This window comes from Lithobates pipiens, unplaced genomic scaffold (genome assembly GCF_037356315.1).
Source record: "Lithobates pipiens isolate NorthernLeopardFrog02 unplaced genomic scaffold, aLitPip1_a1.2 Scaffold_8, whole genome shotgun sequence".
Taxonomy (NCBI): domain Eukaryota; kingdom Metazoa; phylum Chordata; class Amphibia; order Anura; family Ranidae; genus Lithobates; species Lithobates pipiens.
This window is the reverse complement of record NW_027507903.1, coordinates 440,433,702-440,458,477: the sequence shown is the minus strand read 5'-3', so window position 1 is coordinate 440,458,477 and position 24,776 is coordinate 440,433,702. Positions and strand designations below refer to the sequence as shown.

The window sequence follows — 24,776 nt, the reverse complement described above, 5'->3', positions numbered from 1 at the left end:
GCATATGATGGGCACAGTTGGCTGCATATGATGGGCATAGTGGCTGTATATGATGGGCACAGCTGGCTGCATTTGCTGGGCACAGCTGGCTGCATTTGCTGGGCACAGTGGCTGCATATGATGGGCACAGTGGCTGCATTTGCTGGGCACATTTGGCTGCATACGATGGGCACAGTGGCTGCATATGATGGACACAGTGGTTGCATTTGATGGCACAGTGGCTACAATTGATGTTTTTGTTTCAGTATTTTTCAGTTTGTTTCCCACAAAGTTGGGAAGCATGAAGTTGTCCAAAATGTCTTGGTATGCTGACGCCTTAAGAATTCCCTTCACTGGAACTAAGGGGTCAAGCCCAACCCCTGAAAAACAACCCTACACTATAATCCCCCCTCCACCAAATGATTTGGACCAGTGCACAAAGCAATGAGTGAGTTTAGGGTGGAGGAACTTGACTGGCCTTGATTGGCCTGCACAGAGTTCTGACCTCAACCTGATAGAACCTCCTCTGGATAAATTAAAGCGGAAACTGCGAGCCAGGCCTTCTCATCCAACATCAGTGCCTGACTTCACAAATGCGCTCCTGGAAGAATGGTCAAACATTTCCTAAACCTTGTGGACAGCCTTCTCAGAAGAGTTGACGCTGTTCTCGCTGCAAAGGGTGGGCCAACTCAATATTGAACCCTATGGATTAAGACTGGAATGCCATTAAATTTCATGTGCGTGTAAAGGCAGGCGTCCCAATACATTTGGTAACATAGTGTATGTGATTTTCTGAGGTTAACAAGACTTTCGAACTGCAGCGTAAATCGTCACTTATTGTAATATTCCTGGTTCATACAGTTCTATTTAAGAACGTTCTGCATTTGTCTATTCAAGAACTGGCAGTGAATGTCTCATGTCAGTATGCAGCTTGCTCATCCATCACTAGGTGGCTTTTTTCACTTACAGACTTGAAGAGTCTTTGTTTCAAGAGGGAGGAAGCAAAGGAAGCATCTCCACCCCTACAGCCCACAGGCACGTCCCCTTACTCATAGACTAGAGAAAGCATTTTAGGCATAGTGCCCAAGCTGCCATGAGGAGCAAGGAGTGAGAGTGTCGCCCAGCTTTCTGTGTTCACAGGGAGCACCTGGGGTGGGTGAACTGCCACTGCTCATCTAGACAGGACCTCTTCAATGTGCACATTCATGGAGAAGTTTTGAGCAGGTAAATATTTCTATATATACAGCTTTAAACATTGTTTTGTGTAACTAATATGTAGTCAATGTATTACTTCCTAGACTGCAGTGAGCACTGCCTACCAACCTTGTGTCTCTGTTCTTGAAGTAAGACCCCCCCTTGGGCACTTTAACTCTTAGCAGATTATTTTCGGGGACAATGCTAATTGTAACGTGGTTTTATTCACTTTACGAAAAGGCGCTAACTCAAAGCGAAGTCAAGTTTTCTTTGCTTGACCGTATGTATAAAATAAGAGATTTGCAGTAGCAAATGTATCAGTGTTTTGTGCACGACTTATTAAAATACTAAAATAAAACAATATTGTGTGGAATAATTGAAAAATACAATAGCTATGTTTACTATTGTGCTTATACTCTCATAAACATACAGTCTGCAATAATTGAGCATTTATTTACTTATTTTTACATATTTTATTTTTATACATTATACATTGTTGTATGTATTATTTTTACGTATTATATTTATTTATATTAGGAAACCTTGGGCTAATGTCAGATAGGTGATTCTGCCACTAAGGACAAATTGCCAGTAGCTAATTTGCTAAAGAGGCTGCCCGTCTGTCCCTATGGAATCACCCCTTCTGCAGTCAGACGCAACGAGATGTCGCAGTGTTGCTTACCTGACAGTTGTTGAATCTTAATCGCTAGACATGGGAGCTACATCTTGCTGCGTCAGCTACAGTGGTAGTGATTCTATAAGGGCAAAAAAGGAAGCTTTTTAAGCCATACTGTTTCTGTTTAAAATTACCGGTAGCAAGGTCACCAGTGCAAAGGTGCCAGTCTAACATCAACCTTAGATTTTTTTTTAGCATAGGCTTTTCGGATTTTTTTTATAGTATGCATATTGTTAGATTGAAAAAGCATCCTCTTAGTACTGTTTTATAATATAACTTTTTTCTGTTTTTTTTATTAAAATGTTTAAAAAGTAGGTTAACATTTCAGCAGTGAACCTTTGATGGCAAATTCAAGTAAAATCCCCCAATGCAGGCAGGACACATCAAAGAGAAATATATACAATAAAAGCACACATGGTGAATGCAGTAAACTTGTGTAGGTCAAAATGTACTGTAATATCGACCAAAGATAGTCAAGTAGACTGGGGAGAGGCTGTTCTAGATCAATGAGTAAAAATTAAGTAGTTGTTACTTTAAAAAAAAAAAATGTTTATTGTTTATTGTAGCATTTTAAATAGATTTTATGCTTTACATTGTATCTAAAGCTTATATTGCGTCCCTAATTTAATTTACATCGACCATGTGTATGCAATGATGCGGTTCTTGAATAGTTGATAAATATTTGTGTGAATATTTGTTGGTTGTAAATGGTAAGTGACTGATCACCTTGTCCCACATCCCCTTATCTCATCCTACAGGAAGTGTACCCTCCCAGTTCATGGGTGCATGGACCTTATCCTATTCTAAGTTAGCAATAAAAATAAGTATAAAATTAACTAATAGTAATAACAGCTTTCATCTGAGGATTCGGTTATTGTAGATTTTTAACTAGTTCACTAGCACCATATGTATTAAAATGGTGGAGTCGTAGATGTATATTTTTGAATTGCTGTTTATAAGCAGGGCCAGTGCACCTGTGCGTGGCACTGATCTGAGTTGTCATTGAATTACTTAGATCACATATACAGTGTGCAGAGTTAATCGGAGCAGCTCTGTACCTTATAATTGCTGTGATTACAACCACAGCAATCACAAATGTAAATATTCTAGTGTTTACATTCAAGTGCCCTCCTCCTCCCCCTCTCACAATGGAGAAATGGGGGAAAATAGGAACCACAAATTAAGATGAAAGTTTTTGTAACCCTAAAAAAAATAATAAAAGCTCCTGTTCTTTTATAGCAGATTAAACAGCTGTCTAATCTGCCCCTTTCTAAGATGTAAAAAAGCTGGCTGATCCTGTCCCTTCCTGTGTCCCCCTTTCTGCACTGACCAGGATAATCATGGCTGCTGAGCCCTGATTACCATGCTCAGTTTGCATACCTCCATCATCCCACTGTTCTCCTCTCCCGCCCCTCCCTGCCTGTCTGCTCCATGTATCTGTGTTTGTCTCTCCACTCCCCCCCTTCTCCTGCCTCTAAAGGTAGAAATTTAAATGTTCAAAACTGTCGCTGCCAGTCCCTCTCTTGTATCCAGCCATAATGCACAGTGTAGGTATTTTTTTTTTTTTTTAAACAGTGCCTCTAAATACCTTTTTTTTTAGATATTTTCAGGCCGGTCACATGACTACTGGCCACTCTACACCTCCGATCCAGGGCTACATTGGGAGGGGCTGAGCGGGCAGCACATCAGTCACATGATCTCCCGGCTGAGGTCAGAGGGAGATCTCGGCCCTCCCCCTGTAGCTCTGGATCATAGTTAGAGAGTGGCTGAGAAGTCACATGAAGATCTCTGAAAAAAAAGGTATTTAGAGGTTTTGTTTTAAAAAAATACCCTACACTGTGCATTATGGCTGGATACCAGATAGGGACCGGCAGTGACATTATTTATTAAGGTTACAAACACTTTAAGTAAATGAAGAGAACATAGGAAGCAGCAGATTTATGGTGGGGGATTTTAAGTGGTTGGGGGATTGCTTTGTTTAACCCTTTCACCCCCTTTCCTCTACTGTACACCTCATCCCCACCCTGTCTCTCTGTGTGATGTGCATATTAACCCCTTCATCTCCATCCTACCACTGTATGTGATCTGTACATTAATTCCTTCACCTTTTTTCACCCACTGTGTATGTTTGGTCTTGGTAAAAATGGAAAAAAAAGCCCAGTGGTTATTAAACACCACCTAAAGAAAGCTAAATGATATTTAATTAAATGTTTTAGGATTGAATGACAGTCAAACTATCACAGCAATTGTCAGTAAAACTATCACAGCACTGAAAACTGAAATATTGCCTGGTAATGAAGGGGTATTACAGGCTGGTAGTGATGTGGTTAAAGGGGTTGTAAAGGCTTGTGTTTTTTCACCTTAATGCATCCTATGCATTAAGGTGAAAAAGCACCTTGCAGTCCCTGGCCCCCTAGCCCCCCCCCCGTTTTACTTACCTGAGCCCCGAATTTCCATCTGCGCGTCTCCGCCATCCCTCTCTCCACGCGTTTGCGGCGCTTGATTGGATAGATTGATAGCAGCGCAGCCATTGGCTCCTGCTACTGTCAATCGAATCCAATGTTGTGGGCGCCGGGGCCGAGTCCTGCATTTGGCCTCTAAGGACACCAAATGCTGGACTTGGGAGCATGCCAGCAAGGTAAACTCCCTCGGGCGAGCGCTTCTCCAAGGGGGTTATCTAATGTGGGGAGGAGCCACGAGAGCCACCGAGGGACCCCAGAAATGGATCTGTGCAAAATGAGCTGCACAGTGGAGGTAAGTATGACATTAAATTGACAATAAATTAAAAACTATCCTTTATTATCACTTTAAGAGAATCATTGAGCATCAAAAATGGCACTTTCAGACCAGTCACATTCCAGGCAGGTTCCAATTGTACACCAGTGCTTAGTGGAAAATCTTTGCAATCAGACTGAGAAACATTTCTTAGCACTGCATTGCTTTAACATAAACTGTCTGCAGTGCCTGTGGCTGACAAGCTGCATTGCACACACCAGCACCTTCTCTTCCCCCATTGTGAGCAATAGAAAGCATACTAGCTGCAGCCTGGATGCTGGATCCTCATTGCACACAGCACCCATGGATAGTTAGATTTTTAAAGGGAAAATAATACAGGAATTGCCATTGCAGACTTGATTTTTTTTAAGTGTACCTTAAAAGAGAAGTATGTTTTGTTTGTTTTTTTGCCCCATTTAAACTTACCTAGGTGGATGCAGCATCAGACTGATGCTGCATCTATCCCCTGTTGCCTCTACACTGAGAACCGATCGATCGAACATCACCGATGGCTCGTTTCTCACAGATCCCCGAGTGGAGAGCTGTTGACTTCAGTCAGCGTCTCTCCTCTCTGCTCCTCCGTGCTCACTGGAGCGCTGAGCTGTGGAGGGGTGGCGAGCGGCCATCTCAGTGGCTCACTGAGACGAGCATCAGTCCAGGCACCTGGCGGATCCAGACTTTATTGTCACGATGACGCAGTGCCTGGACTGATTCCTGTGATGTCAGCCCGCTCTCTGCTGAAAACGGGTCACAGGAGTGCAAAACAAATTGCACTCCTGTGACCCATAGGAGAAGTACAGCCAAACGCGCTCAGGCTGGACTTTTCCTTTAACAAGTTTGCAATAATAAATTCCTGAATATATACTGCAGATTTTCAAAAAAGCTGTACCATTGCTCCTTAAAAAGGAATTCTTGAGCTCCAGTCAAGTGCTTTACCTAGGCATCATTTTGCAGGTAATAAGAAGCATTTTCCCAGTCTCCTCTTCTCCAATCAGACTATATATTATGACCTTATAGCAAGTCACAAGGGGAGAGATTTCTTCATTTTTCTAGTTGTGTTACTTGGACAGGAAGAAAAATGTGCCATCGGTGCACAAAGACAGTAATGAAAACCTGGCAGGGACTAAGACTTTGCTCTATAAAAAAAAAAAGTATATATATATATATATATATATATATATATATATATATATATATATATATATATATATATACACACATATATAGGTTTAACTTTACATACTCTTTAAAATAAGCCATTCCAGTGCCCACATTTCTTTTCTCTAAGGTTTAAGTGGTGCTTATGGTTGTGTTATATAAACTGCAAATAATGACATCTGACATGAATGGGCTGTTTCCTGTTTATCTCCAGCCCTGCTCACTGTTAATCAATTAATCACATAGTGTTGTTAAAACAAGTTTTTCCTCTTAGTTACACATAAGATTATATCATGCGCAACTCGTTCTTTACACCTAATTTATTATATGTCTAAAGCCAACATTTTCTTATTTTAGGATTGTCGGAAAGTGTTAGAACCCCTCTTGGATTTGTAGCAAGCATCTTTTGTATTTGATACTTGCTATACTGTTAGCTCTTAAAAAAAAGTGTAACCTAAAGCAAGCTGGAAGTGATTTGATTTTTTTTGTCTTCCACCAGGGGTGGAAAGAAAGAAAATTGCTCAGTTCCAGAATCAACACAGTCAGTGTTGATGAGGGAATGCCCCCCCCCCCTGCAGCGCCGTCAGGGGTGGGGGTGCAGGGAGCCCTCTTGGCCGAAAAAAATACAATGATCACCGCTATCAGCTATAGCCACAGGCAGTAATCACATGTATAAAGTCCTACAGGCTGCTTGTACCCACGTTGATCAATGGATTGACTTGGGTACAATCACTCTGCCCATAGATGGATCGAATCTTGGCCGGTCCCTGCTGACCTGGTCAAACTTTGATCCATGTATGGCTGGGTTAAGTCACTTTCTGTATTTCTGTGTATCCTTAGGACCCCAGCAGTTGGACCTCACATTCATAGATGCTCTTTTTCTGTCATCTTTAAATTTGGATTATTCCTGTCCACCGTGGAATCTTCTTACTCCATGTTGCATTCTCCAAGAAGTAAAATCCTTTAAAGGATTCAACAGGGGAAGTGGGACTTCATTGTAATGGGCTAGGCGTGTATGCCGACTTGGGAAATCAATTTCAGGAAAGAAAAGTTCTTAATTGTATACTTAAAGCGTAACTCCACTTTTGTTGAGAAAAAACATTCCCCTCTGGGTGATCTATGTACATTACAAGGATTTTAACAAACTTTGTTGCAGATTCCTACCTTTTGTTATTCTTAAGAAATCACTGTTTGTTCCTCTGTGCTAAGTGGGTCTAATGGGAGTGGTTTCATAATTATCAATTAGCTGTGCACCTGCAGGGCACTAATGAGGAAACCTGCTGGGCCTGCATCCCTTTAGACGTGTTCCTGTTTGGATTATCTCACCAGAAATGACATTTTTGTCGTAGGGGATGCCTGAAATCTGAATTGTATCTTAGGCAGGCTTCTGGGAAAATTGGTGAGCCAATCACACAAGCAGAAAATTATGTTTCTGGGGGGTGTTCAGTACACATTCTGTGTACAGAACACCCCCCTATGGCTATATTGCATTGCATTTTCAGAAAATGACAGAGCTGCAGATTGGAAAGGTATTTTTTAATAACATTCAATTACAATATGACTTGAGTTGCAATTGTATACGCTATATTATTTTTTCTTTATTTTCTATTTTTTTCCCCCACGAAAGTAGAGTTACCCTTTAAGGCAGAACTAAAGTTTTTTTTAAACAAAAAATTGCAAGCAGACAGGTTGTTTATTAGAGAAGAGGCATGCAATGGCAATAAAATAAACTGACCAGCCTGCTTACAGTCTTCCTTATGCCCCATACACATGGTCGGAAATTCCGATGGAAAAAGTCCGATTGGATTATGTTGTCGGAAAATCCAATTGTGTGTGGGCACTATCAGACTTTTTCCGTCGGATTTTCCGACGCACAATTTAAGAGCAGGATCTAAAATTTTCCAACAACAAAATCCAATCGTTTAAATTCCGATCGTTTCTAGACAATTGCGACGGACAAAGTGCCACACATGCTCAGATTAAACGAAGAGACGAAAGCTATTGGCTACTGGCCCGTTTATACTCCCGACGTATGTGTTTGACGTCACCTCATTCTGAACGGTCGGATTTTCCGACAACTTTGTGCGGCTGTGTGTATGCAAGACAAGTTTGGCCCAAAATCCGTCTAAAAAAATATCTGACGGATTTTGTGGTCGGAATGTCCGACCGTGTGTATGGGGCATTAGAGACTGTCTGTGCATGCACAGCTCAGTATCCATTCTGGTGCTGTGCCTGTGTGCTGAGATGACTGAACTCCTGTGCGTTTGCGGAAGGTTTGTTATCCCGTGCCAGCCAATCAAGATGGGCGAAGTACCCAGAGAAAGCTGGGGAGAAGATGCAAACGAGGGACCTTACGGGTGTCAGACCATTGGAATTAAGGCTTGCCATAGATGGAGTGATTTTCTTTCCTGCAAGGAATCCCTCCCTCGGAGCTCTTGTGTTCTCCTGGTGGGGAAAGCTTTCCCCACCGGGAGAACACATTGATTAGTACTAGCGGCTATAGGAGCGGCTAGCAATAATCGTATGTAAAATCTGACAGGCTGGTTGTACCCAAATTGATTGATGAATTAACTTGGGTACATTCAGCCTGCACTTACATGGTTCGAATCTTGGTTGGTTCCTGTTGAACCAGCCAAGATTTGACCCATCTATGGCTGCCTTAAGATAAGTAAAGTGAACTTTAGTTCTGTTTTAAGACTTTTGTCCTTTTTTCTTTTATACATTTCAAGCTACCAATATACAAAAAAGACAGTGCCCTAATTCTAATCTTGTTTTGCGAGTTTGGCTGTTGATCTGATTGTTGATCTCACTGGTTGATAAAGTCAGTGAGAATTCCATCGTCTTGCCACCACTAGCTGAGAGCTCTATGGAGGGATATCAACTGGATAGGTTTCAAAGCCGTAAAAACCTAAAAACAATAAGTATATATAACAAAAGCAAAAGCAGAAAGGTCTGTGTATACACCATTTCACCTCCTTTGTATGTTTGCAGTGTATTTTTTGGGACACTTTGATACTTCTGTGCTTAAAAGCACGTGTCATGCATTTTGTGATATATACACAGCAGTTGGCTTTTGTATCCTTTATTTTAGATCGTTTTTTGTTCCTTATCAGTGCCAATAAGTGCAGCCTCATCAGTGCCGCCTCAGTGCTCATCTGTGCCTTTTATCAGTGCCTATTAGTGTTGCCTCATCAGTGCAGATTATCAGTGCCCATCAGTGCTGCCTCAGTGCCCATCAGTGCTGTCTTATCACTGCCCATAAGTGCCAGCTCAGTGTCCATCAGTGCTGTCTCAGTGCCCATCAGTGCAGTTTATCAGTGCCCATCAGTGCCACCTCAGTGCCGTCTTATCAGTGCCCATAAGTGCCGCATCAGTGCAGTTTATCAGTGCTACCTCATCCGTGCAGCTTATAAATTCCCATTCGGGCATTGATAGGCAACTAAAATGTTTGCAAACATTGTACCTGCAATTTGGAAAAATGACTATTCATTAAAAGACTAGGCAAGCTTGCTAATACTGCAGCTTGCAGGATTTTCAGGAAAGTCCACACACATATAGCCTCGGGGTGTGTACTGTACTATTCAAATCAATAGAGCACAACTCTCCCTGCCCTCTAGGTCCAGTTTTTACTTTTAGGAAAACACATCTAAAGTATAAATTAACCTTTTTACCTTTATTGTAAATCTGGCAATTCACTAGTAGATTTTTGAAAAGCTAGAAAATTTGTTTAAAATTTCTTAGTATATTAGATGACTTACGAATGTTGCTCAAAAGTACTTCAAAATTTTGTTTGCATTTAATAATCGACTTTTAGAAGGAATGGACTTTATAAAATGAAAACCACATACACTGCTAGAAATTCTCTCATTCGAGAAAAATGTTTCACCTGCTCCAAACATTGCTGTGATCCAAGTTTTAGAAAATCGAATGAATGTCCTTAAAACAAAAACTTTCAAATGAAATTCTCCTACCGCATGGCCAGCTTTATTGAACTGATAAGGTTTAATGATCTTGTATGGTTCCCTTTTTTCATAAATGACAGAAGTTGGCTATATTGCACAGAGATTGTACAATCACTGTGAGTGATAATGGATGATTCTAATGTCAGAAGCACTTGTTATCACATCCTAGGGGTACCCCTACATAGCATAAAGTGGTATTTAATTCAAAACCAAAAATGTAATACATTACAGCTTACCAATCATTAGATGTGGTGGCTGTATTCGGTTTCTTTTTTTAAAAAGCGGTAGTAAACTGCTGGGTGTTTTTTTTTTTGTACCCTGAAAGGTAATGTCATAATGTGATAGTATGCGTCACATACTAGCACATTATGTTAAGCTTACCTGAAAACTAAACCTTCCAGCACCACGCTGTCACTGCTGCAGACGCTCCCATCTTCACCCGGTCTTCCTTCCGGGTTTGCGGTCTCCGACTGTGTGACTGGCTGAAGACGCGATGACGTCATTTACATGCACAAGACTCTAGAAGAAATGACCCGGGTGGCCGTTCCTTCAAAGCACATGTGCCGGAGAGGTCATCAGCTGCATGTACAGTAAATATCCCCTAAGTGGTGCACGTTTGGGAGATATTAACAGTACCTATAGCAGTGATGGTGAACCTTGGCACCCCAGATGTTTTGGAATTACATTTCCCATGATGCTCATTTACACTGCAGAGTGCATGAGCATCATGGGAAATGTAGTTCCAAAACATCTGGGGTGCCAAGGCTGCCATCACTGACCTATAGCTAAGCCTTATTATAGGCTTAACTATAAGTAAAAGACGGAAGTTTACTCACACTTTAAATACTTTTTTCCCTTCTGTTTTCACCTGGGGATCTGGCCAGTAACACACCTGCTGTATTAGATTGTCCCCACTCTGCATGAAGGAGCACAGGGGGCATCTTTGGACAACAGCATTGTCAGTCTGAGGAGGGGAGTGTTAGATATACTATCAGATTTAGATACACTAAACCAATTGAAACCAAACTCCAAATCACTCCTTTTAAGCAGTAACAGCAGCAGGTTTGTTCCTTTTTTAAAGGTTTTACATACATAAATAAATAAAAGCTGATCATTGTAAGCACCCATATCAGTGTTAAATCTCACCCTTCTAACTGCTGCATCTGCTGGGTAGCTTATTCTTTTGAAAAACAAGCCTTACTGGCTAGATTACTGGTTGAAAATAAAGGAAAAAAAAATAAAAAATGAAGGCAGCAATCACATCTAAGAATTGGTAAGCTGCAATATAAATAAATGCTTTCTTTTGGCTTTAATACTGCTTTAAATCCTGCTAGTGCGTTTCACTGGGCCACCAAAATTGTTCTATGTCCATTTTAGCAATCTATTGCAGTCAAAACTAAGATTTTACGAAGAGCCTGTTGTCACAGTATTCATTTTAATAGAGATGGTTTAATGTTGCAAACTGAACCTCGAAATAGTGGCCCTTAAAGGGGTTGTAAAGGTTCGTGTTTTTTCACCTTAATGCATTCTATGCATTAACCACATGCTGACCGGGCCATAGCCAAAAGACGGCTATAGCGCAGTCAGCTTATAGAATCCTGCTCACACGCGCCCCCGGGAACACCCGTGATTGCCGGATCTGGAGGACCCAGCGCATCACGGATCACAGTAAATGGGCGCTGATGGCGGCCGTCTCCCACGTTATTGCTCCATCAAATGACGGATCGATCACTTGTAAACAAGCCGGCGTCACGTCATGACGCCGGTTCCTCCCTTCCCTCTCTGTACCGATCAGTGCAGTGAGAGGGGAGAGGGGGAGAGTTGGCAGCAGCGCTGTGGGCACTTTACATCTAGCCCACAGCACTGAGTGCCAATAATCTGCAGTACTCTGCCCATACTGTGCAATAATCTGCCAGTACTCTGCAACACTGTGCAATGCTCTGCCAGTACTCTGCAACACTGCAATACTCTGCCAATACTCTGCCAATACTCTGCCAATACTCTGCCAATACTCTGCCAATACTCGCCAATACTCGCCAATACTCTGCCAATACTCACCAATACTCTGCCAATACTCTGCCAATACTTGGCACTACTCTGCCAATACTCTGCCAATACTCTCCACTACTCTGCCAATACTCTCCACTACTCTGCCAATACTTGTCAATACTCGCCAATACTCTGCAATAAATTTTAAAACAAACAAAGAATTTTTTTTTTACCGTATTTTCAGTCTTTTTTGATTAATAGCGCAAAAAATAAAAAACCTAGCAGTGATTAAATACCACCAAAAGAAATCTCTATTTGTGTGAAAAAAAGGACAAAAATGTCATTTGGGTACAGTGTTGCATGAATTGTCATTCAAAGTGTGAGAGCACCGAAAGCTGAAAATTGGTCTGGTTAGGAAGGGGGTTTAAGTGCCCAGTGGTCAAGTGGTTAAGGTGAAAAAACACCTGGCAATGACAGCTCCCCCGTTTACTTACCTGAGCCCATTCACCTGCTGTGCGTGTCCCCCGGCATCCTCTTCTCCATAGAGTCTGGCCGTTGATTGGATAGATAGGAGAGATTGATAGCCATTGGCTCGCACTGCTGTCAATCACAACCAATGACGCAGCCCGCCGGGAGGCGGGACCAAATCATACACGCTGTGTCTATGGATGCAGCGTGTATGACAGGGAGCATGCCCGCAAGCTAACCTCCTCCGGATAGAGCTTAACAAAGGGGGGGGGGGTTAGCTATTGCAGGGGAGGAGCCGAGACAGCCGCCGAGGGACCCCAGAACAGGAGGATCAGGGCCACTCTGTGCAAAACGAACTGCACAGTAGAGGTAAGTATAACATGTTTGTTGAAACAAAAAAAAACATGTCACCCCTTTAATGCAGCAAAGTCCATTTATTCATCTAATTGTAATTTTAAACTTTACTGCATTTTTTTCATCTGCATAGATTCAAGGCTCTTCATTGAGCTGTACAGCAGGGATGACCCTCGCAAAGCCTGACAGACTCCAAATTACATTTAATGGAATCCAAGCATTCCAGAGGTCATGCACTACAGGGTACTTGTTCAAAGACTAAACAGATCATATGTGGTTAGTGCCTAGAAACAAAAGTATATGTACACAAACAATAGCGTTCAAATGTTTATACTCTGGACCAGCAACATTTGTCCCAATGTAGCACTTCTTATGGGAAAGGTCTTATAGCCTCCAGGAATCACATCTTTGTTTAACCACTTTAGCCTCGGATGATTTTACCTCCTTCCTGACCAGAGCACTTTTTACAATTTGGCACTGCGTCGTTTTAACTGACAATTTCGCGGTCATGGAATGCTATACCCAAACAAAATTTGCGTCCTTTTTTCCCCACAAATAGAGCTTTCTTTTGGTGGTATTTTATCAATTCTGCGTTTTCTATTTTTTGCGCTATGAACATAAAAAAAAGCGACAAATTTGAAAAAACTAAAATATATTTTTTTACTTTTTGCTATTATAAATATCCCTCAAATAAAAAATAAAAAAAATCTTCATCAGTTTAGACCAATATATAGTCTTCTACATAGTTTTGGTAAAAAAAAATCACAATAAGCGTATATTTATGCACTGATTACTGTTTAACCTCCCTGGCGGTGATCCCGAGTCTGGCTCGGGTTAGGATTTTACTATCATAAGCGGTAACCCCGAGCCACACTCGGGATCGCATCACTGGATACAGGGAGAGGTTACTTACCTTGTCCCCTTGATCCAGCGATGTCCTCCACGCTGTGTGATCGAGCTGTCCTCCACTCGATTCACACAGTGCCCGAATGCCGCCGATCTCCGTTCCCTGCGAAGTTACAGCACAAATAGGCTGCACTTATTTTACTGTAGTGTAATGTACATGTGGAGTGAAGCATACTACACTATATAGTTTGCCCTTTTTCTTTTGCGATTGGTTATCCTGCTGAATGAAGACCTCTTGACCCTCATAGGGTCAGCCAATGAGGAGAGAGAGGGGGCAGGGCCAGGCCGAGTCTCCATGTCTGAATGGACTCAGGGAGCTGTGGCTCAGCTCAGATGCCCCCATAGCAGGCTGCTTACTGTGGGGGGACTCAGCAGGAGGGAGGAGCCAGGAGCAGCATAGATGGACCTGAGGAGAGAAGGATCAGGGCTGCTCTGTGCAAAACTACTTCACAGAGCAGGTAAGTATAACATGTTTGTTATTTTTAACAAAAAAAAACAAGACTTTACTATCACTTTAAAGTTGAAGTAAACCTTTCTATCGTTTTCAGTCAAGGAAGCTGCCATCTTGGCCTCTAATGATTCTTCAACTGTCATAATGCTGCACATGTGATCAGTTATGAAACCAGCCATTGGATGGTTTGAAAGTTTTGGTTGAGAGCACAACCAATGTGAAAGTTAGCATTTCCGGCATGCCGGGAATGTAAGTGTTTTTTGAAACTGGGTTTACTACCGCTTTAAGTGTGGGTCCTCTATGTCAGCCTTTAGCTCTGTTTTTCACTTCACCTAGGCACATCATGTCGGTATATGACCCATTATTCACTACTACATATTTTACTAGAATAACAGTCATCTGCATGAGAAAGTGATTATCTTTTGCGCACAAATTAAGTATTTATGAGCTTATTCATTTCTTAAATAGAATGTTCATGTGTTTCATATTTTCCTGGAAGTCTGTCATTAATTTTGCTAGAGTTATTTTAGTCATTTTTAGTATATCTAAAATTATTTTTCATGTGTTTGTTGTTGAGAAAAGTCAGGCAGCAATTATTGGATTAAGCTAAAGTTCGTTCAGTTGATTTTTGTTGAAGGAGCCTGTTGGAAAATTATTACCTGAATCCAATGGCAATGGCTGGTTAGAATACTATAGCCGTAGTGGAAGCTTAGTCCATCTGCACTTTGGATGTAGGAATCTATTAGATTTCGTTTGTGCATTGTGCATAGTGAATAAAATAAAATTATACCAGTGTAGGTCCTACAATTTTTAGACAGTTTGTTAGGATATTTATTTTATGGGAAGGCGACATTGACATTGGCATGACATGACATTCCAGAATAATGGGTGGCTGGAAATCTTATAAAAATGTCTTATGCCGCGTACACACGATCGAATTGTCCGGCGGAATTGGACCGGCAAACAATCCGCCGGACTTTATACCGAACGGACTTGGCCACACACGGACGCTCCGAAAGTCCGGCGATTTCTAACGCGATGACGTACAGCACGTACGACGGGACTAGAAAAAGGAAGTTCAACAGCCAGTAGCCAATAGCTTCCTTTGCGTACTTGCTGCAGAGCATGCATCATTCTTAGTCCGCCGGACTAGCACACTGACGAACGGATTGTCCGCTGAAAGCCAAGTCCCCCGGACAAATCTAAGTCCGCCGGACTTTACGATGAAAAAGTAAGCTGGAGCCCACACATGATCGAATTGTACTGTGGACAATTCGATCGTGTGTACGTGGCATTACTGACACCAAGGACTGATTGAGTAGGTTGGACTTCTGATTTGGATACTGCCCTTTCCACATTGCTGTTTACTTTATTAGAAATAGGTAACTTATGTTACCAAGTCTCACGTCTTGTAAACTAACTTTAAACAAACTTTATTGAAATGTGACACTGAAATTTCATAGAGTTCTGTTGGCCTGCATGTGGTGATGACCCGTGCTGTACTGGAAGAAAGTACCACATGTATTACTTTTTTCAACACACTGCCTGCATAAACCAGTGTGAACCAACCACACCGGAGAGAAAGCCTTTTACCTTGTCTTGCGATGGGGGTGCAGTGGGACTGCGCTGTAATAACCACTCAATGCAGTCCCACCGCACCTGATGTGAATGGATCATTACTACACTTGTTGAATTTCATTCTTATGACCCTTTCACCCCTTTCACACCAGGGCATTTTGCAGGCGCTATAGCGTTAGAAATAGCGCCTGCAATCCGCCCTAAAGAAGCTGCACCATTGTGTGTAGTGTGAAAGCCCCGAGGGCTTTCACACTACAGCGGTGCGCTGGCAGGACGTCAGAAAAAAGTCCTGCCAGCAGCTTCTTTGGAGCGGTGAAGGAGCGGTGTGTTTACCGCTCCTCCACCGCTGCTCCCCATTGAAATCAATGGGGCAGCGCTGTAATGCCGCCGGCAAAACGCCACTATTGCGGCGTATTGCCAGCGGTTTTAACACTTTCGAGGCCGCTAGTGGTGGTAAAAGCGCCCCGCTAGTGGCCGAAATGTGCTGCAAATCCGGCTGTAAAACGCCGCTAAAAATAGCAGCGTTTTACCGCCGATGCAATGGGCAGTGTGGTGTGAAAAGGGTCTTAAAGAGCTGGGAGGGGCTTTTTTAAACATGGGGGTTATTTACGAAAGGCAAATCCACTTTGCACTACAAGTGCACTTGGAAGTGCAGTCGCTGTAAATCTAAGGGGTAGATCTGAAATGAGTGGAAGCTCTGCTGATTTTATCATCCAATCATGTGCAAGCTAAAATGCTATTTTTTATTTTCCCTGCATGTCCCCCTTGGATTTACAGTGAATTTACTCCCAAGTGCACTTGTAGTGCAAAATGGATTTGCCTTTCATAAATAACCCCCATAGTGTCACCTGGTGATCCCGCCAATAATTCTCACCCAGGTTCATTTGATTATAAGATACTCTAATGGAAAACAAAATGATGCAGTTTATACACACCATTAAGGAAACAAAGACCATTTCTCTTATGACATCTGCAAATATTGGTGATTCCCCTCACCAGGAAATGATGGGAGCATTTCCTTCCTATACACTCAATTTACTACTACTACATCATGGCTATTCTACATGGAAAAGTGGGAATCAGACATTGAACAAACTTTAGATTGACAGAAATGGTCTATGCAAGCCACAAGAAAGTAATACGTCTCTCCTAGAAGCAAATTTTAAGCTAGCAAAAATATATCCAAAATGTTTCTTGGCAATGTGGCTATTGCGGAACACTGTACCAGATATGGTGGCAGTGCCAGTGTCCCATTACTAGGAGGAGCCTTTGAAAAAGAGTATATGCTATTATTTACTCTGTTACCAACCTTAAGGTGATTGTAAGGGTTCTTGCAACGACAAACATGTCATACTTACCTCCACTGTGCAGCTAGTTTTGGCCCCAATCCTCGTCTTCCGGGGTCCCTCTGTGGCTCTCGCAGCTCCTCCCCACATCAGATAACCCCCTAGGAGAAGTGCTCTCCCGAGGGGGTTACCTTGCGGGTGCGTTCTCGAGTCCAGCATTTGCATCCATAGACATGAATGCCGGACTCAGCCCCGCACCCCCAGCGCTCGGGTCATTGGATTTGATTGAAAGCAGCGGGAGCCAATGGCTTTGCTGCTATCAATCTATCCAATCAGGACACGAGAGACAGGCCAGAGCTGGTGTGCTTGTTCCTGTCACGCGCAAATTCCTGGACTCAGGTAAGTATAAGGGGGGCTCGGGGGAGAATGCATTAAGGTGAAAAACGGCTAGGGTTTACAACCCCTTTAATACATCCTTTAATACATCCAAAAGTCTACTTATAGCTACCCTAACCCTCAATGAACCAATAAAAAAAGAATACCAAAACACACTTAAAGAGGAACTGCAGTCTGCTCACATAATTTGTATATAAAAACATCTTTGCCTTTCTGAAGCTTCCCTCCAACCACTTTGCATATTATTTTATATATACATACATATAGATACATATAGAAATCTCCCTCCACGGAGTCTGGCTGCATCTATTTTAACTGTGGGCAACTGAAGCTGCTGTCTGTTCACTTCCTGGATTTACACAGACACAGATCTAGCTTTCATTGGCCCTCTTATGACTCATCCCCCCTCCCTTCCTGGCAAACTCTCACGAGAGTGAGAGAGAGAGTGCTGTGCATGATGTCATAAGCCTAGGCTAATGACCAGACAAGAAACAGGATGTGGGCTGTATAAGGTATTTACTGGCAGAAAAAAAAATGTTTTACTATCCAAAGTTAAAACAATAAGGGAAGAAGATTTAATAGATGGAAAGTTGAAAAAATGACTGAAGTTCCACTTTAACATTTGATATTTCACATCTTGTGGGCGAGTGGCAATACAAATATCAATCTAGATCCTGGAAATCACCAACAATTAATTTAACATTGGATACAACCAAACTTTGATGGATTATGATTCATGAAAAAAAATTATGCGTATTGTACACGACAAATTATAAGAGTTTGAGAAAATGTGGGATCCCTGCGGGATATCTTAAAGCGGGGTTCCACCCTAAAGTGGAACTTCCGCTCATCGGAACCCTCCCCCCTCCGGTGTCACAATTGGCACTTTTCAGGGGGGAGGGGGGGTGGAGATACCTGTCAAAGACAAGTATTTACACCCACTTCCGGGCATAGACTCCCGTGGGAGTCTATGCCTCTTCCTGTCCCGCCGCGCTGTCTGCTGGGACACACACTGGTCCCAGAGACAGCGTGGACAATTCCTATTGCGCTGAGCGACTCGCGCATGCGCAGTAGGGAACCGGGAAGTGAAGCCGATTCGCTTCATTTCCTGATTCCCTCACCTAGAATGGTGGCGGTAGCAGCCGAGAGCTGAGCGATCGATCGGCCTCGGCTGCCGGCATCGCTGGACCCTGGGACAGGTGAGTGTCCATTTATTAAAAGTCAGCAGCTGTAGTATTTATAGCTGCTGGCTTTTAATATTTTTTTCCCCAGTACAGTCCCGCTTTAATCCATTAGCTCTATGTGTTGGTTTTCTCACTTCTCTTCCCTATCCGTTCTTCCTCGATCTTTTCTATTAATCAAATATTAAAGCGGTTGTATACCCTTTATTGTATTTTTTACCTAAACCTATATGGCTTAGAAGATATTCACTTTGCATGCAGCCGCTGACGTCAGCAGCACGTGTACTGTGAAGGTCTGGCTGCCGGGCCTTGCCGGAAAGAAGTCTCCCAGGTGCATGCGACGACGTGCAGTTCCGGCCACTCACAGCGCCGGAGCCGCGAACCCGGAAGACACGCCGAGGGGAAATATCAGCTCACTTGGCGTGGACCGGGAACAGCTGCCGACGCCTCATTCTAAGGTAAGTATTTCATAATGAGCTAGTATGCGGTGCATACTAGCTCATTATGCCCTTTTCCCTTTTTATGCCCTTATACAGGTTTAAAAAAAATAATAATAATTTGTGTGGTTATACGACCGTTTTGAAGTGATATTATACTTAACTGCTCTGTGTAGAGGTTTTGCACAGAGCAGCCCAGATTCTCTTCTTCTCGGGTCCCCAGCTGATGCTCCCAACGCTCCACAGAATGCATGATCAAAACTCTTGACCCTTTAGAACCACTTTAAAGTGGTTATAAACCCTTAACAGACCACTTTTACCTGCAGGTAAACCTAGATTAAGGCTTACCTGTAGGTGCAAGAAATATCTCCTAAACCTACACGGTTTAGGAGATATTTGCAAAAGACTGGCACCAATGTCTACGGCGCATACAGGCCGCTTGAGCACGGGAGGATGTCCATGGATACCCTCCTGGTAAATTAGTTCCACGCTGTAGCCATCTTTCGGCTATAGCGCGGACGGGAGGTGGTTAAATACCTACAGGCATACCTCACTTTTAAGTACACAATGGGGTTTATTTACTAAAGCTGGAAAGTGCAAAATCAGGCTCACTTCTGCATAGAAACCAATCAGCTTCCAGGTTTTATTACCAAAGCTTAATTGAACAAGCTGGGGTTAGAAGTTCATTGGTTTCTATGCAGAAGTGAGCCTGAGTTTGTACTTTCTGGCTTTAGTAAATAAACCCCATTGTGTACTTAAAAGTGGGATATGCCTGTATTGATTTAGTTTCTAATAGGAGTTCTGTAGCTTTTTTTTAGGTTGTCAATAAAAAATGTGCTCTGTCAGTAAATTTTCAATGTTCTGTCAGTAAACAAAAGTTACGGGAGGTTGGCAAACCCTGGCCTGTGTTAATTAATGCAGCTCAGTGCACCTGGTGTGCATGAGTCCTAAAAGGGGTCAGATAGGCAAAATGTAAAAACACTGTTTTGAGATTATTAAGGGTTAAAGCCCAACTCCAGCCACAGAGATTTTGCAAATTTTTGATGTGTAAACGAATGTTACCTCTTGTCAGATGTAATGCATAGGGGGTTATTTACTAAAGGAGAATCCACTTTGCACTGAAAGTGCACTTGGAAGTAAAGTCGCTGTAGATCCGAGGGGGACATGCAAGGAAAATAAAAAAACAGCATTTTAGCTTGCACACGATTGGATGATAAAATCAGCAGAGCTTCCCCTCATTTCAGATCTACCCCTTAGATTTAGAGCGACTGCACTTCCAAGTGCACTTGCAGTGCAAAGTGGATTTGCTTTTCGTAAATAAGCCCCATAATCTTATTTCTTCATGGTATTTATAAATCAATTCTTGTCTTTCTGCCAGATAGCAGATCTCAGTCTGTACTTTGGCCTGCGGTGCTGACCTCTTGTCTCTGTCCCTCTCTTCCCTTGGCCATTCACAGAACGTATGGCTGCAAACTGCATTCTGTGAATGTCCAATGGTCCAAAAAGTAGGGCAGTGACACAAAACAAGTACTATGGTCTATGGCAGGGGTATGAAATTAGCGGACCTCCAGCTGTTGCAAAACTACAAGTCCCATCATTCCTCTGCCTCTGCTTATCATGCTTGTGGCTGTCAGAGTCTTGCTATGCCTCATGGGACTTGTAGTTCTGCAACAGCTGGAGGTCCGCTAATTGCATATCCCTGGTCTATGGGAACCGCCGAGCTTATGTCCAGAATAGGTTGAATAATCAGAAAGACAAGTATTGATTGAAAAGTACTGTGAAAAAATGGACAGTGTATTGCAATCAGGGAGAGGTAACATTTGCCTACACATCTGATTTGGGTTTTTATAGAAGGAGATGTGTGCATTACTCATCAAAGTTCAGTTTTACTCTGTTTACATAGTTCACCAGTCACCTGACAAACTGCTGACCTTTGGGAAGGCTATGACACACTGACAGACGAGAGAAGGAGGCTTCATAGGGACACCACAGTCCGCAGAGAGAAGTTTACAATACGGGAACTCAGCTGGTGATACGTGCGCCCCGGAGGCTACACAAGACTGTTTAAAGATGTGCCTGCATTCTAAAGCAAATTTGTCATTCCAGTAGCAATTCATAAATCAAACAGACCTGAGGAAATATTTTAAATATTTAAAAGCACAAGAACCTTTATTAAGATATGCATACAGTATGTCACAAAAGTGAGTACACCCCTCACATTTTTGTAAATATTTTATTATATCTTTTCATGTGACAACACTGAAGAAATGACACTTTGCTACAATGTAAAGTAGTGAGTGTACAGCTTGTATAACAGTGTAAATTTGCTGCCCCCTCAAAATAACTCAACACACAGCCATTAATGTCTAAACCGCTGGCAACAAAAGTGAGTACACCCCTAAGTGAAAATGTCCAAATTAGGCCCAAAGTGTCAATATTTTGTGTGGCCACCATTATTTTCCAGCACTGCCTTAACCCTCTTGGGCATGGAGTTCACCAGAGCTTCACAGGTTGCCACTGGAGTCCTCTTCCACTCCTCAACATCACGGAGCTGGTGGATGTTGGAGACCTGGCACTCCTCCACCTTCTGTTTGAGGATGTCCCACGTGTGCTTAAAGCAGTTCTGCGCACATTTTGCTAAGTTTGGCTCAATTGTTTCTACAAGGAGTTCACAATGGACGTTTAATTTAATTTTTTTTAAATCGTACCTGTTCTGGTCTTAAATATTCTTTTTCAGTCCCTGCGGCTGTGGGTGGTGTTTATGCGGGTTTCCGCATCATATCCGGTGATCGCCACACTGTCTCCTGGGATCCCGTGTAATTCATCCCAGGAATCAGTGCGGAGGTCCGATGATTATGCCGCTCTGAGCTGTAGCGACTGAGCATTCACGGGAACCAGCAAGGAATGCTGGTTCCTCCAAATCGATGGAAGGAGGAAGTGATTGCTTGTGGGCTTCAAATACCCACAAGCAAGATGACATCTGCCAAGAATGATTTTATAAACTATCGATTAAATCTAAAAACAGACCTGGATAATGGGCATCATCACTACAAGTGAGTATGATGTTAGCAAGACATGATTTTTAAACATTAAAAAAAAAAAAAAACACAAAAAAAAATGTCAGTGCAGAACCGCTTTAATAGAGTTTAGGTCTGGAGACATGCTTTGGCCAGTCCATCACCTTTACCCTCAGCTTCTTTAGCAAGGCAGTGGTCGCCCTGGAGGTGTGTTTGGGGTCATTATCATGTTGGAATACTGCCCTGCAGCCCAGTCTCTGAAGGGAGGGCATCATGCTCTGCTTCAGTATGTCACAGTACATGTTAGCATTCATGGTTCCCTCAATGAACTATAGCTCCCCAGTGCTGGCAGCACTCATGCAGCCCCAGACCATGACACTCCCAGTCCCACCACCATGCTTGACTGTAGGCAAGACACACTTGTTTTGTACTCGACGCCTGGTTGCCACCACATACGCTTGACACCATCTGAACTAAATAGGTTTATCTTGGTCTCATCAGACCACAGGACATGATTCCAGTAATCCATGTCCTTAGTCTGCTTGTCTTCAGCAAACTGTTTGCAGGCTTTCTTGTGCATCATCCTTAGAAGAATCTTCCTTCTGGGACGACAGCCATGCAGACCAATTTGACGAAGTGTGTGGCACATGGTCTGAGCACTGACAGGCTGACCCCTCACCCCTTCAGCCTCTGCAGCAATGCAGACAACCTCTGGATATGATGCTGACGGCTGTATGGTCTTGGCCACTGTGCTGCAGCTCAGTTTCAGGTTCTTGGCAATCTTATTATAGCCTAGGCCATCTTTATGTGGAGCAACAATTCTTTTTTTCAGATCCTCCGAGAGTTTTTTGCCATGAGGCGCCATGTTGAACTTCCAGTGACCAGTATGAGAGAGTGAGAGTGATAACACAAAATTTAACACACCTGCTTCCCATTCACACCTGAGACCTTGTAACACTAACAAGTCACATGGCACCAGGGAGGGAAAATAGTTAATTGGGCCCAATTTGGACATTTTCACTTAGGGGTGAAAAAACTCACCCATAAAAACATGGACGAGTGAGTTTGGGGTGGAGGAACTTGACTGGCCTACACAGAGTTCTGACCTCAACCAGAAAGAACCAGGCCTTCTCATCCAACATCAGTGCCTGACCTCACAAATGCGCTTCTGGAAATATTGGTCAAACATTCCCATAGACACACTCCTAAACCTTGTGGACAGCCTTCCCAGAAGAGTTGAAGCTGTTAAAGCTGCAAAGGGTGGGCCAACACAATATTGAACCCTATGGACGATGACTGGGATGTCATTAAAGTTCATGTGCGTGTAAAGGCAGGCACCACTGGCTCAGAATAAGTATGACGATCAGGAAAGTAGTACCGTATATACTCGAGTATAAGCCGAGATTTTCAGCCTCTTTTTTGAGGCTGAAAGTGCCCCCCTCGGCTTATACTCGAGTCATCGCTGTCTGCCCGCTCGATCAGCGTGTCGAGCAGACAGACAGCGGCCATTCTATAATTCAAAAGCCGCGCCTCCGGCTCCGCCTTCGCCTGTGATAGGCGGAACACTGAATTTCCCAGCAGCCTGTGTTCCGCCTATCACGGACATCGTATCATCCTCGTACTACGGACGAGGATGATACGATGTACGTGATAGGCGGAACACAGGCTGCTGGGAAATTCAGTGTTCCGCCTATCACAGGCGAAGGCGGCGGCGCAGCTTTTGAATTTTACAATGGCCGCCGAGGCGCCGACGAAGAGGGCACGGGACGGAGGCAAGGCAAGGCACGGCACGGGACGGGACGGGACGGAGGCAAGGCACGGCGGCGAGGCACGGAGGCAAGGAGGCAAGGCACGGGACGGAGGCTCGGGACAAAGGCTCGGGACACAGGTAGGCTGGACACACACACACACACACACACACACACACACACACACACACACACACACACACGGATGGATACACACACACACAGGGATGGATGGATGGATGGAGACACACACACACAGGGATGGATGGATGGATGGATGGAGACACACACACACAGGGATGGATGGATGGATGGACACACACACACACAGGGATGGATGGACGGACACACAGGGATGGACGGACACACAGGGATGGACGGACACACAGGGATGGACGGACACACACACAGGGATGGACAGGCATGTCTTACCCTCGGCTTATACACGAGTCAATAAGTTTGCCAGTTTTTTTGGGGGTAAATTGGGGGCCTCGGCTTATATTCGGGTCGGCCTATACTCGAGTATATACGGTACTTTATCTGCATACCTGCTGTGCGTCAAGGACTCCTGAAGCAAAAAGCAGAAGTACAGTTAAAAATACGGTGAGACACACCCACACTTTTTCGTGCTATCTACTGTATCTATCTATCTATCTATCTATCTATCTATCTATCTATCTATCTATCTATATATAGATATATAGATATAGATATAGATAGATGTACACAGTGGGGGAAATAATTATTTGATCCCCTGCAGATTTTGTAAGTTTGCTTACTTACAAAGAAAAGAAGGGTCTATAATTTTTATCATAGGTGTATTTTAAATGATAGAGACAGAATATCAACCAAAAATACAGAAAAAAACACATAATACAAATGTTATAAATTAAGTTGCAGTTTAGTGAGTAAAATAAGTATTTGATCCCCAAGCAAAACATGACTTAGTACTTGGTGGAGAAACCCTTGTTAGCAAGTACAGAGCTAAGACGTTTCTTGTAGTTGGTTACCAGGTTTGCATACATATTAGGAGGGATTATGGTCCACTCTTCTTTACAGATCTTGGCTGTCACTTGGCAACTTGAAGTTTCAGCTCTCTTCTTACATTTTCTAAAGGATTAAGGCCTGTCATCCGCCCGCTCGGCGGGAATCCGTGGACAGATCTCCTGCTGAGCAAGTGGATCACAGGCAGAGTCTGCCCCGTGTGAAAGGACACTAAAT

The 24,776-nt window shown here is 43.1% G+C and overlaps 1 protein-coding gene across 1 annotated transcript in view; it reads left to right on the top strand.

Moving 5' to 3' along the window:
- Positions 1-1,043: 1,043 nt before the first annotated feature.
- SMIM3 (small integral membrane protein 3) overlaps positions 1,044-24,776 on the top strand; it is a 57,905-nt gene continuing 34,172 nt past the window's right edge. Inside the window, exon 1 of the mRNA XM_077468316.1 lies at positions 1,044-1,203. The gene's annotated coding sequence lies outside the window, so the exon portion shown is untranslated. The remainder of the gene's footprint in view (positions 1,204-24,776) is intronic.